We start from the raw sequence: 13,788 nt of genomic DNA on the forward strand, positions 1-13,788 counted from the left end.
GGCGCTTCCCTCCCGGACGGCTGCTCCAGTCGAGTCCAGTCAGTCAGTCCCAGTCCCAGTGCAGCGGGCGAGGCTCGGCGGAGGCGTCGGGGGGCGTCGGGGCGGTCGGGCGGGCGCGGAGAGGGGCCGCCTCGATGGCTCTGCGGCGCTGAGGGAAGCGAGGACCCGCCCCCGCCGCGGGCATGACCCGGCCCCCGCCCGCAGCCTCGACGACATCGGCCTCCTCACGCCCTCCAGGGGTAAGCGCCGCGGTCCAGAGGAGGTCAGGGGCAGGGCCCCGCTGCCCCCCCCCGAGGCCACGGGCCCCCCCGAGCCGCTCTCCTGGGGTGTGCGGGGGGGGAAGGGAGGGGAGCTGCGCGGGGGTCTCTCGCCGCCCCCTCCCCAGCCTGCAGGCCCTTCCTCGCGCGGGGGGGGGGGGCGACGACGACGTTGCCCGGCATTGCCCCTTCTCCTGCCCCCCCCCCCCCCGCCCGGTCCCTGCGGCGCTTCTCCCTTCTAGCCGCCGCCGCCTCCCTGCCTGAGTTCCCGGGGGCTGCTGGTGGGAGCGCTGAGCCAGCGGGGCGGGGCGGGGGGGGGAAGGGAGGCTGTTGCGGGCGGCTCGGGGTTCTGGCACAGAGCACGGGAGGGGGGCGCTGCGCTCCCCCACCCGCCCCCCGCTTTGTCCCTGGTGCGCGAGAAGCCCTTGGAGGGGCTCCTGGGGCAGTGGAGCGGAGTCTCCCGGCATCCACCTCTCCGGCCAGGTGGAGCCTCTTGGGCGCCTCTAACGCCAGCTCAGCCCCGGTGCTCAGGGCAGCAGACCATCCCCAGGAACCCGTCCCCTTGGGAGCTGCAAGCTCCTTGGGAGCAGAGGGAATGGTTGGATGTGGGGTGGGGGGTGTTGATATGCACACATTGGCTCCTTTGGGCTGCGCTGTTGGTAGTGTCTGTCTTTGCAGGGTCGGCGTAGGGGTGGCGATCTATACTTATTTGTTCACGGTCTGCCTTTCTCACTGGGACTGAAGGCAGTTCACACCAAGGCAGTGGGGTGTTTGGTGAACCGGTAGAGGCCAGGGTGGTGGAGCCCACCCAGAAGTCTAAAAGCAACCAACACAGAGCACATCAGGGTGGCACCACACACATTCAGGGATGGAGAATCCCTACAGCAAACTGGGCACACGGCAGAATAGGCCGCAGCCCCGAATGCTTTGTCCCAGGACGTGATGGTTCCTCCAAGACAGAGGGCCTGTCCCGTGGAGAGAGCAGGCTGGGAAGACTTCTTTCCTGGGGGGCAGAAACATTCTGCCTCCTACAGAGCTTCCCGGTAGCTTGTCGCGGGAACTACCTGCCTTGTGTAGAGACTGCGTGGTCCACCTGGTCAGCATGGTCTCCCTCAGCCTGGCAGCCGGATCGCCCGCCCATGGCAGGACTGCCCACCTTCTGCGATGCAGAGCCTGGACCACTGGAGGCTCACGGTCACCAGTTATATCAGTGATTGCGAACCTTTTTGAGACGAGTGCCCAGAATTGCAACCCAAAACCCACTTATGTCATAGAAGTGGCAACCCGACAATTTAACCCGGTGCTCAGGGCTGAGGTTTTAATTTAGAAATACTGAATACTGAGGGTTTTAATTTAGAAAAAGCGGTTGGCGGCTCTGAGGTTAATGCGTTACTTTCGGGGAGTACTTAGAAAGCTTGAGTGGTAAGTCAGTGGCTTTGCTTTGAAGCAACCCGTGCGAAGTCGCTTCAAAATGGGTGAATCACGACCCTAGGAGGGTTTACTCAGAAGCAATCCCCATTGCCAGCAACCGAGCTTACTCCCACGTAAAGGATCCGCAACGCTTTAGTTCTTAGCATGAAATCAGTGGGGACTTTAACTTGGGGTTACCCTCACAGCTGCTTCCCCACAACTAGGTCTTAAGGTTTAATAGCCTAATAATCAATCCCAGCGGCCCAGGCCAACCCTAGATGTATTGGGGGCACTCTGTTTGCAGCGTGCCCACACAGAGAGAGGCTCTGTCGCGACTTCTGGCACCCGTGCCATAGGATTGCGCCACCACTGGGATTATATCCTCAGTTGGAGCCACGCAAAGGCTGTGATTTTGCTTCCCTCCCAGCTGTGTGCAGCCAAAACCACATGGCAGATTTTTCTCCACCTCCATTAGGACTGGGCACTTGAAAGCTAAGTTCTCCCAGACTGGTTATTGGTTGCTAGATTGTGTGAGGCAGGATTCACGGGGACTGATCTTCTGCCTTCTGGAAAGATTCGTTTGTTTGTTATGGTTTGTCCCGCTTTTCTCTCCTAATGGGAATCCAAAGAGGCTGACAAGCATTTTCCTGCCTCAAGGTTTCTGTCTCAAAACAATCTTTACCAGGTTGCTTAGGATTGACAAGAGAGCAGCTGGCCTTTCGTGGGGGGGGGGGGGGGTTGGACTTGAGCCTCCCCATGTGCTAGCTGAGATGCAATTAAACGCCTCTAGGCAAACGTTAGGTGAGAAAGTGGGTCTGGAGACCTACTGCCCCAGGGGTGTGGCTGGGAGCCAGGAGAGATATGCTTTACAACTCCTGAGTGGAGAGAATTAGAAGGATTACTTTCCCAGGAGGGAGAGAAAGCTCTCCCGATTTGGAGGCTGAGAGCAGCCAGCCAGGGATTGGGCCCAGTGATCCCTAGCCCTGACTGGCTGGTTCTCCACGTGTCTAATCTGGGGAGGCAGGGCTTCTCACCTCTCCTGGCAGCCCCATCTGGGGATTTCAGCGTTACCTCCTTGAACGGCATTGAGGCTGGGGAGAGGAGCTGCTGTGCTGGTTTCTGCTTAGGAGGCCCTGCCTTGCACAGGAGTTGGCGAGGGGAGTAACAGGTGACTTGTGCAAAATAGAACTGGGGAGGTGGCCTACCAGCTCAGCCTTGAAAAATGCTAGCCAAGCTTTTTCCTTGATGACAAAAAAGGCAGTCCATTGAAATCAGCGTGAACAGAAGATGCTGTTCCCCAGAAGGCCTGCCTGGAGGGTGTGTTTCCCCACCCCCCACCCCCCACAGCTGGAGCAAGGTCTGCAGGGATGCCTGTGCCTTCCCCTCAGCTCAGAGAGGTGCTGTCTGCCCACCCGCCCGGCCACTTTCTGAGGCTTAGTCCCAGCAAGCCACACCTGCAGGGCCCGCTTTCCCTTCCGGCCTGTCCCCTGACCCTGTTGTGGTCCCAGTTTCAGGGCATGCAGCTGCGTCCTGGGATTCCGCAGTGGGGTTTGCCAGTCTGTTGAGCACCACCAAGTGGAATGGCTGGCTGAGTCCTGCCACCTGGTGGCTTTCTGAAGGACAGCCTTTTGCTCTCTCCAAGGTCAGGCAGTGGGGGCTACTCCTGGAAATCCGCTGCACAGACAACCAGGCCAGGTGGGCTGAAAGGTGAAGGATAAGCCACAGCACAGGAGTCCCCAGCGGGTGCTGGGTGGCCATGGCCGGGGCCTCTGCGGAGACCCCCTCCTTTTTAGGCACCAAAGTTGAAACTCAGGCCCATTTTTTCTTAGAAGCTTCTGGGCAGCTCTGTGCTGGCAGCTCGGCTCTGGCAAGAGTCACTGGCTGTCATAGGGAGTCCTCACGCCCCAAGGGCTGAGCGAGGAGAAAGGAAGCTTTGTGCCCTCCGAGCCCTGCAAGTCCCAGTTCTGCAGCAGCAGCAGCAGCCCAAACACACACCACGCACACGCACACACGCGCACTGTCTCTACCTGCTGATGGGAGGGCGATGCCCGCTCTTCCTTGTCCTCTTGGAAGCTGAGCAGGTGGAGCTGGCCTGCTCGCCTTCGTCAGGACCAGCGTTAGGCCACATCTGGGGCTCTAGAGGTCTTCTCACACCCACCCACCCACTTGCAGCCCACGCCAGCTAGTGGCCCAAGAGCAGTGGACTCTGATCCTGGAGAACCCGTGACTGTTTTCTTTCCTCCTCTACGCATGAAGCCTGTGGGTGACCTTGGACCAGTCACAGTTCTCTCCCAGCTCTCTCCGCCCCACCTGCCTCACAAGGTGTCTGTTGTAGAGGAGAGGCAGGGAAGCAGCTTTGAAACTCCTGTAGTGAAAGCATGGGTATAATAACCAGTGACATTATTCTGGCATGGCTTTCTGACTGGAGTTTTAGTGGTTCTGCTAGGGCGATGGTGGCTGATCCTTTTGTACGCCAGATGTTATGGACTACCTGAATTCCCATCAGCCCCTTCCAGCATGACCAATTGAGTATGGCAGGCCTGGTGGGAGTCCTAGTCCAGCCAGTCCTGGAGATATAAGGTGCTGCCGCCACTGTCTTAGGAACCTCTTGCTGGTGGCCCAGTCTGATCCATGCACTTGGAGAGGTGAGGAGGGGCTGTGGGTGACCAGCCAGCCTCTGCAGCCTTTCCGGTGGCTCTGTGAATCCTCAGGCGAGGGGTGGGGGTGGTTGTGAGCTTGCTGCAGTTCTTGCTTGGTTCCTCGCTATTATCTAGGCTACAAAAGCAAATGCCAGAGAGCTGTTGCTGGGCTGCACACCACTCTCGCTGGATTGCTAGGGAGAACTTGTTGACTGCTAGCTTGTTTGGCCTTCATTGAATTATTTCCACCGCCACCCCCCCTCCCATGCTTATGCCTCCCTAACGCCATCCCCTTGATACCATGGGTGCAACGTGGTGGCGCCCAGCTATGGCCCAGCTTCCTGGGTTGGGGGTGTCATGTTGGACAGAGCTCGAGGTGGGGAGTGATGCTGCAGAAACCACCCTGCCCAGACTCCCCTCGCCACACACAGAGGAACACCAGTGCACCAGGGACCTCCCCATTTGTCCAGCCCCTGATTTGTTGTTTTTGTTGTTTGTGTAAGTGTGGCTTGTTTGTGGGAGTCCTCCCAAGACAGTCAGAGCAGGTGGGCAGGTCAGGCTTTCTGCTCAGCATAGGGGCTGGCTACTTAAGCCAGGGGGGAAAGCAGGATATCCCCTCCCCAATCATGTCTGCATGCCCCCTTCCTGCTGTAGAATCAAGCAGGAGAGAGAGCTTCTTTGGAGCAACAATCAGGCTGGAGTATCAGTATCTCTTCCAAAAGAGTGATGTGCTTCTCTCCGTGTTGTCACTTAAATCAGATGCTGAAGCACAATAGAACAGACACTGCGTGATGGTGGTTCCCCTCACGCCCAGGCTGGCTCCTCCCACCAGAGCTCTTGGCCATCGGACTCCTGCTTGAGGCACACGCTTCTCTGGCCAGGTAGCAAAAGGAAGCCCCAGCCACCAGTGAGAGGTGATGATCCAGTAGAAGTGGAGTGGCTCCCACTGCTGGGCTGTCTCATCCAACGACCTCTTTCATGCACCAGCTAAATCAGTTGCCCCAGCAGAGCCAACAAACAGGGCTTTGGGCTGAGGCCTTCCACCCGGATCTTCGGGAGGGTTGGCTAGACTTCTGTGAGAGCTTCCCCTTTAGTCACCCCAGACCCCACAAGTTTGTGTCCTCCCATCCCTTTCTCCTCCAAGGGAAGGCAGCACTGCTCGTGGCCATCGTCGTGTCTGCTGGCCATTGGCTCCAACTTGATGAATGGTCTGTCCTGAAGCTGCCTGCCTTCCAGCTTCAAATCAGAGATGACTCCACGTTCTTGTATTTTTTGAGAGTCGGAGAGAAAAGGCCATTTCTGCTGCCACGCTTCGACCTTTTCAGGCGTATGGATTTTATATAAACCTTCTGTCAAGTTCCTCCAGCGTGTCTCTTTCTTTTTCCTCTAGACTAGACAGCCCTGACCTCTTTGGCCTTTTCTATCAGCAAATGTGCTCCCAGCCTCTTATCGTGTTGAGTCGCCTTCTTTGCATGCCATTGTCTCAGCTTTGCCCCAACACTCTTTTGGAGATATACTGTACCAGAACTGTCCAAGAAGTACTTACTCCAAAGGAGTCCTTGCAGAGGCTGCTTGCAAAGAGAAAGGGACCACTGGTCTCCTATCTGGTTCCCCTGTAGACCAGGCAGGGGCCCCTCAGCTCTTTGCCCCAGCTCAAAAAAGTGCTGAGGATGGGGATGGTGGGTGGCTGTGTGGGGGTTAGAAGAGGCTTCTCCTATAAGCTAGAGGCAGAGGCCCCTGAGGCAGTTTGCTGGGCTCCCCGCCCTCCCACCCTCCCTGGGCTGAGACGTCAGCTAGCTCTGGGTGAGGTGTGGCTGGAGTTGGAGCCTCTCTCTCTTTGCTCCAAGGGGTACGGGCCTGTCCCAGCCTGCTCTCCGCTGCCAGGGAGCTCTGGGGAACGAAGCAGTTTGCAAGCTGGCTCTGCTGGATTTGGCATGAGAGGAGGATGCCCACAGGGGCTGGCCTTCCACACCACCTTCTGTGGTGTGGTCCCAGAATGGGAGTGGAGCTCCTCCAAGGAGGCTCCCATGGGTCCAGACATAGAAGCTTTAGAGTTGTGGCTTTTTTCCTCCCACAGCCTTTGAAATCATACGCCCAGGGGTGGAGTAGATTTGGGGGGGGAGCTAGTGAAAAAGGCTAACTTCCCTCAAGAAGAGGCTTGTGCTTCCCCCACGCCCACCTCGTCCAGCTCTGGGACCTCCACTGCCTATTCGCCAGGGACTGCCCAAAAGCAAGCCCCTATGGACCTGCTCTAGAGACCAAGCTTACATGTATAAACCAGTGGTGAGTGAATATTGAGCACTCCAGATGTTATGGACTACAGATTCATCCAGCCCCTGCCAGCATGGGCCAATTGGCCAATGCTGGCAGGGGCTGATGGGAACAGTAGTCCATTACATCCTGGAGATGCCATAAGGTTCAAGGCTCACTCACAGACATATAACTAATGTCAAAAATGCAATAGAAAGTATCCCCTCAAGGCTATCTACTACAATCACGTGGTATATTTTTAACTGATGAGTCAGCTTATAAATGGAAATTTACAATATCATGCATTTTCATACACTTTTGGCATGTGTACATTTTCATCATCCAAAGTGGCCATTACGTCATCAGAGATAAGTGCACTTAATTTTACATAAACTATTTTCAGTTGGTAAGCAATTCAAAGCTTTTTCAGTTACAAGCAATTCAAAACATATGAAAATCTAGTAGGAATTATGGGGCTGGATTAACCTTCCCGGTTTTTAGTTAACCTCGTTCTGCCTTCCGAGGCCCCTCCTGAAAGTAAGCAGATATATATATAAGAATCATGTAGGTATGGTGACTGGCCATCCATAATACAACTCTAACCTCTTGTATAAATTTTAACCTGACAATAGAATTTTCCCTATATTAGGATTTGAGTCTCAAAAAAAGTTATTCCCTCTTCTGTGGATCAAAACAAAACATTTTTTTTTAGAACTTCCACAACATACTTTTTTATATAAAGAATTCCCTCCAAAATAGTTATTATTGACGCTTTTAAAGCAGCTAAGCTCGCTCATAAGTCTCAGTGCCCCCCCCTCCTGCCACTCAGAGAGTGGGCAAGCCTCCTGCCACCCTGGTCTCAGGAGAATCCCACATGTTGTAGCAAGAGCCAGCTGGGATTCGGAGGCTGACTTATCCAAAGGCAGAGGGCATTTTCCCCGCTGGAGCCTTCTGCATTTCTGCCACACGCTTGTGGCTAAACGTTTGTGCTGTCCAGGAGGCCTCTCTTTGAGGACACCTTTCTTACTAGAAGGAGGCCCCTTCAGAGGCAGGCTGAGCAGGGAATCGTGACCACTGCCCAGACATGGGGGGTTTGCTCGGATGCGCTTGCACAGTCCCTGCCCTGGAGGAACAGAAAGGGAATAGTGGGTGAAAAAATAGGCCTCATTCCTGGATATGCTGCCTACGACTTTTTGCTTTGGGACGCTGCATGTGAGTCTCCCCAGTGCCCGATGGGTCTGTGCACAAGGGCTGGCCTAGCCCCTGAGGCTTTACTGGGGTGGGCGGACAGGATGGAACTCTTGCGGGGTGCCTTAAAGGGCAGCCTGATTCCCATCCCCTGCAAGGTGCTCCCTGGATCCTCGGTGTTCCCCTGGAGTACCTGGATGTCTGAGATGAGTCCTGGCTTCCTCGGGGAGGGGGCAGGTGCCTGTGGGTGGGCATTAATGCTCTTGTGTGTCCTGCCTGCCCAAGCAGACGGGGGGGGGGGCTCTGTGATTGGATGGGGGGAGCAAGCTAAGCACTTCCCCTCTGCAGGGCCTCAAAGCAGGTATTGGCTGCAGGTGTGAGTCCCGTCTTCAGGAGTTCCCTGGAGCATGTCTGTGTGAGGTAGAAATCAATGTGGAATGCTAAAGGGGTGGGGGGCTGTCTGGCACTGTAAAAGAAGGTCGCTGAATGTTGCCCCTCAAGCGGGAGAGTGCCCCTGCAGCCCCTTCGGCAGCCACCCACAGGGCCTTCTTTGGCAAAGCATCACTGTGAATCAGAGGGCCGAGTGGCAGCCCGGCTGAGGAGCAAAAGTCCAGGGCAGAGCCCTGTGGCGGAGACACAGCTGGTCCGGAGCCTTTTGCTGAGGAGAGGGGCGGAGTCAGCCAGCCCAGGAAAGAGCGCGTTGGGGAGGAAGTGGCTTCGGCCTCCATGAAAAGGGGGGCTGGCTCTCCTTGTTGGGGGACAGACTTTGGAGTCTGGCCTGGGGTTCAGAAAGGAAAGCTTGCAGTGATGGGCATGCTTGGGGTACCCAGTGCCAGGATGGAGTTGGGAATGACTCCTCAGGAGAATGGCAGGATAGGGCGCCACCACGTCCAGGTTCTCAGGCCTGGCATCCCGAAAGGGGGGCCTCCCCGTGACTGCCCAAGAGTTCTGCAGTCCTGCGCTCTCCTTCCTGCTTGCCTTGTGTTCCGTGTCTCTGTCCTCACTTACTGTCTGCTAAAATAGGGCAATTCCTGTGTGAAGCCGACAGAGCAGGAGGGAGCCTGTTCGCTGCAGCCCCAGAGAGTCCCAGGCCGCAGGAGATGGGGCTGGTGTGAAGCAGCAGCAGACAGAACTCCCTGCAGAAGTTGCGGCCCTTTGCGCTCCCATGGGGTGCATTTCCAGGCAGGGGCTGAGTGGGTGCCAGTCATTCTTGACAACCCTTTGCCTTTTAAGCTTCCGTTGAGGGAGAGAGACGAGCTGGAAAGAGACTCCTCCCATTTGCTTGGCAGAGGAATGTCTATTGAGTTGAAGAGGGAGTTGATGGAGAGGAGGGCTTCTTGGCTGTGTGGTAGGCCAGGCCTGGCCCTGATCCCGTGCAGCAGAGCTGGCAACTGGGCTCCAGGAGGACAAGAGGGGGCAGGGGTGACAGCTTACTGGTGCTGGGTGTCTGCCATGGTGAGACTGAGCATAGGGGAGGCAGTAGCGAGCAGGCCAGGGGAGCTCCAGCAGCCACCTTCTTCTTCTCTCCAGCAGGTCACTGCAGCAAGCTGGGAGGGAGGGGTCCATCTTTTGACCTCCTCCCCATTGCCTGGAGCTGCCTTCCCAATTAGGGGGGCTGGAAGGCTGGGCCCCTGGGGCTGTTGAGTCCGGGAAATCCTGGCTAGGAGGAGTCCCCAGGTCCTCTTTGAGCTGGAGAGCGGAAGCTGGGGGGGGTGAAGGAGGCTCCTGGGCTCCGGCCACTGCTGCACCCACCGAGTGCCCCGCTGGCAGAAGGGCTCCTTCACTGCCCCCCTCTGGCCAGCTCTGCTGCCCCCTCCCTCGTGTGTGATGCCCCTGCTGGGCTGCAGCAGCCGCTGAGTGGTTCTTGCAAGGGGAGGGTGGGCCCTGGGCCGTCGCTTGGAGGTGCTCGAGGTAGTTCCTTGGGCCGAGGCGGGAGGGGAGGAGGCGTGAGGGGGCAAGGAGGAGCCACCCGCTGCTGCCCCAAGGCATAGCGAATCAGGAGGCAAAGGCTCGCAAGGAGAGGCAGGAAGGAAGGCTCCCCTGCGTGGCTGGAGGGGCAAGTTTAAAGCGCCCAGCTCAGTGAGATTGCTTGATTGCCCAGTGACTCACCGGGCTTTGCCAGCTGGCCTGGCTCCAGTTTCCAGGTAAGCGAAGGGCCCCGGTGAGCACAGCCGCTGTATGCTGTGCCTCTGGGGTGTAGGCAGGAGCCTAGAGAGCCAGCCAGCCATGCATGGGCTCCAGTGGGTGGCTGCTGCTGCTGCTGCACTGCTCAGCCATCTTTCTTTCTGTCCTGCCTCTGCAGGCTGACTCACGGCTGCCTCCCCACATTCCTACTACATCCTGAAGGGACACACCAAGCCGAAAGCTTGGCCTAAAGGAGCCCTTTTTTGGCCCAAGGGGGGGGCTGCCAAGGGGGGGGGAGTGGGGTGGGGGGGTCTTGTACTTCTCCTGGAGGCCCATTTGTTTCTCAAGCTCTCCCCTTCCTGGTTTGGCCCCCCTGCACCCTGCATGGGTAGGCTTGGCTGAACTCTGACCTTGGGACAGGGTGAGGCACCTGCCTCTGACTCCCTTCCCAAGCTGGATGTGTCCCAGCTGTGCCAGAAGCCTGCAGCTCCCCGGAGGCCCGATGGGGGAGCAGCGAGCTCGCGAGGGAGCCTCCTCGATGGCCCTGCCCTGCCTGTGCCACGCAGCCCTCACCCTTCACTTCACACACCCTACTGCCCCGCTTAACCCCCCACTTGGGGATGGGATGGGGGGGGGGTCTCTTCCTCCCTCAGCATGGCTTTGTGGATCTCTAGCCTCTCTCTGGGTAAAGCGTGAAGCTCTCCTGAAGGTGACTTGCAGGGCTGGTGCTGGGGAGTGTGTGGGAGCCCGATGCCACTCAAGGTTGTCTCTCTGGCTCCCCACCCCGACTCCTTTTCCCAAGAGGTGTGGGAAATGCTCCTGCCTTGAAACAAAACAAGTGGGAGAAAGAGCTCTGGCAAGAATGCATGAAGCCTGTCTTGAGGCTGTCAGGGAGAAGAGGATAGGAGGAAGAGAGGAAGAGGAAGAGGAGGAAGAGGAGGAGGAAGGAAGGAAGGAAGGAAGGAAGGAAGGAAGGAAGGAAGGAAGAGGGAAAGGAAGGGAAGGAAGGGAGGGAGGGAAGGAAGGAGGGAAGGAAGGAAGGAAGGAAGGAGGGAAGGGAAGGAGGGAAGGAAGGAAGGGGAGGGAGGGAGGGAGGGGGGGAAGGAAGGAAGGAAAGCAAGGAAGGAAGGAAGGAAGGAAAGGAAGGAAGGAAGGAAGGAAGGAAGGAAGGAAGGAAGGAAGGAAGGAAGGAAGGAAGGAAGGAAGGAAGGAAGGAAGGAAGGAAGGAGGAAGGAAGTGGAGGAAGGAAGGGGGGGAGGAAGGAAGGAAGGCCTTTGGTGAAGTGCTGAGCCTGGCCCGTGTGAGGGGGTGGAGTTTCCCTGGGAACATAGGGCATGGGGGGGGGTGTGTCATTCTAGAAAGCGGAGCCTCTCAGCCCCTGGCCAATGACTCCCTGACTCCTGAGGCATTTTGGCTCTAGGAAGAAAGCTTAGCGAGCATCTAGACCGTTCACGATGTAATAAAAGCATGGGATTGAGTATTATGATTTTAGTAAGCATAATTCTCATGTTTATTGATCTAGGCATTGCCTCCTCGCACTTTTCTGCCACGTGCAAGTGGTCAGCACAGCAGTCGGTGGCATGTGGCTCTCCCCGGAGGAGCAGGGATGGTCCTCCCACCTCGCCTTTCTGCTGGTCCAGGAAGTCCCTGCTGGGAAGAGGTTCTCAACATGCAGAGGCCCCCCGGTCTCCAGAGGCTGGACTCACCTGAGGATAGAAACACATTTAGGATCCCCTGGGCCTGAGCCTCCAACATCTCGGTGTTCCCAGCCTGCCAGTGAACCAGAATCTGATCCCCTTTCTTGGGAGTGGGAATGGCAGATGAAGCCCAAGCTCCACTTAAGTAACACCCGGGGTGCGTGGGTGTGCAGAAGGGGTTTCTCTAAGCGTCCCCAAAAGAATGGGCTAATGTGGCCTCTTTGTACTCCCGAGAGAGAGAGAGAGCTCCTGGTGGGTTATAGCAACGTCACTTGTGAATGCAGCTGTTCCTAACTTCTACTTGGCACCTGGGTAGTAATGCACCTCTCTAAGCTGTCAAGATGCTCTGTGAGGGAGGGCAAGTATTATTATCCCACGATTATGAATAGCAGCGAGGCTAAAGAGTGGGAGCAGCTGCCTGGACCGGGTTTGGTAAGCAAAAAGCAAGACTCAAAGTAGGGGACACACTGATTGGTATCTCGCTTTTTCAAGCCTCTTCTCCCCAATCATCAGACCTTGAATGCACGTAGTGAGTAGCAGAAGTGTCAGGCTAGATATGGCTCAAATATGAAGATGTTAGGGCTGTTTTTTCCTGACTGAAGGAGCTGGGAGAGCAGAGCAAGCTGTGCCGACTGTAGCCAGCTGTTCTGCAGAAGGCTGAGGTGCCCATGTCACCTGCCAGGGTGGGTGGAGGGAGAGGAGCTCTGATGCAAGTAATTCAGGTGTGTGTCCACAGGTGGTGCTAAATCCTTCCCTTGTTACCTGGCCTCTGCGCACAGGTGCATGCACAAAGCAGGAGCTTCTGTGTCAATGGGGAGGCGCCGTGGTCTCAGCAGCGGCTGTTTGGGGATCCCTACGGCCTCGGTTTTGGCCTTGTTGGAAGAAGGCTGCCTTCCCCTATCCCAAAGAGAGGGAGACCTCAGCACAGCCCTACCAGGAGCTTTTCCCATGCTGAACTGGACTGGGCGGGTGCAGCTTCTGGGCCTGGAGAAGGGGCAGCAGCCCGTGCCTGCCCCTTTGGTGACTCTGTGAAGCTCCTTTGCCCTAGGGAGTGACTCTGCCATGAGATGAGTCCCCTTGCTGCCATGCCATTGCCTGGACCCGTGAGCAGCTGAGGCTACCTCGAGGAAGCCAGCCTGGGCTGTCTGTGGCCAAGCCTGGTCCCCCTCCCCGATCCAGAGGCCTAGGTCCTGGGCCATCCCCACTCCAAGGCTCTCCAGAGGCAGCCTTGGGAGGGCTCCCCTGAGAATCAGGAGGCAGCCAGGCTTTCCCGTCGCCAGGAGGCAGCAGCAGCTGGGTGGCTGGTGGCTCGGTGTCCCTCTGTGTCTCCAGCAGGCTTCCCTGATCGGGAAAGTTCAGGTAAGCCCCTGCACACCTGCATCGCTGCAAGCCTAGCCTGCTCTAGCCAGACGCTGTTGTGCAGTAAGAGGGAGCAGCCACACCTCCTGGCATGCCACAGAAGGCTCCTTGAGCAGCTCTGCCCCACTCCTCCTGGTAAACAAATGCTGCCCGCCAGAGCACAGGTGCTCCCACAGAGCGCCCTCGGTTGAGAGGCGGAGTCATGGAGTCTGGCTGCTCACCTGCCACTGTCCTGAAGCTTCGAGCTCCAGGCATGATTTGCAGCCTGCAGGGGCCGGAGTAGCTTTCCTGGCAAGAGACGTTTGTTCTTGGAGTGCAGGGGTGGGGGGGGTATCTTACTGTGACGAGGAGCTATTCTGGCTAATACCAGTCTTCTGAGATGTGGCCCACTGCTGGGAGCGTGGCTGCAGACACGTGCGCATCTGTGACAGCCCTAGGAATGGGAGGTGGCGTTCCCCCAGAAGCTACACGCGGTTTCTCAGGCCCCGGATCCGAAGCAGGATATGGCCGCCCAGTTGGGCAAGCAATGGATGTCTCCAACTGTCCAGAACTGGAAGAGGTTGGTCTTGGCTGGGAGGCGGCAGCTCAAGATTAAACGCCTGCTAACTTGAGCAACAGTGGCGTAGGAGGTTAAGCAGCTTCGTGGTATCTAATCTGGGAGGAACCGGACGTTTGATTCCCAGCTCTGCCGCCTGAGCTTCATGGAGGCTTCTCTGGGGAATTCAGATTAGTCCTGGAGCACTCCACCGCATCAGCTTGGGTGGACCTTTGGGCTTAGTCAGAGCTTCCTGAGGCTTCCTCTCAGCCCCACCCACCTCACAGGGGTGTTTACCCTGTTTGTGAGGGGGGAAGGGGCAAGGAGAT

The 13,788-nt window shown here is 57.2% G+C and overlaps 1 pseudogene; it reads left to right on the plus strand.

Moving 5' to 3' along the window:
* The first annotated feature begins 209 nt into the window (after positions 1-209).
* Positions 210-13,788, plus strand: part of LOC125444450 — a 38,523-nt pseudogene continuing 24,944 nt past the window's right edge.

This window comes from Sphaerodactylus townsendi, linkage group LG15 (assembly GCF_021028975.2).
Source record: "Sphaerodactylus townsendi isolate TG3544 linkage group LG15, MPM_Stown_v2.3, whole genome shotgun sequence".
Taxonomy (NCBI): Eukaryota; Metazoa; Chordata; class Lepidosauria; order Squamata; family Sphaerodactylidae; genus Sphaerodactylus; species Sphaerodactylus townsendi.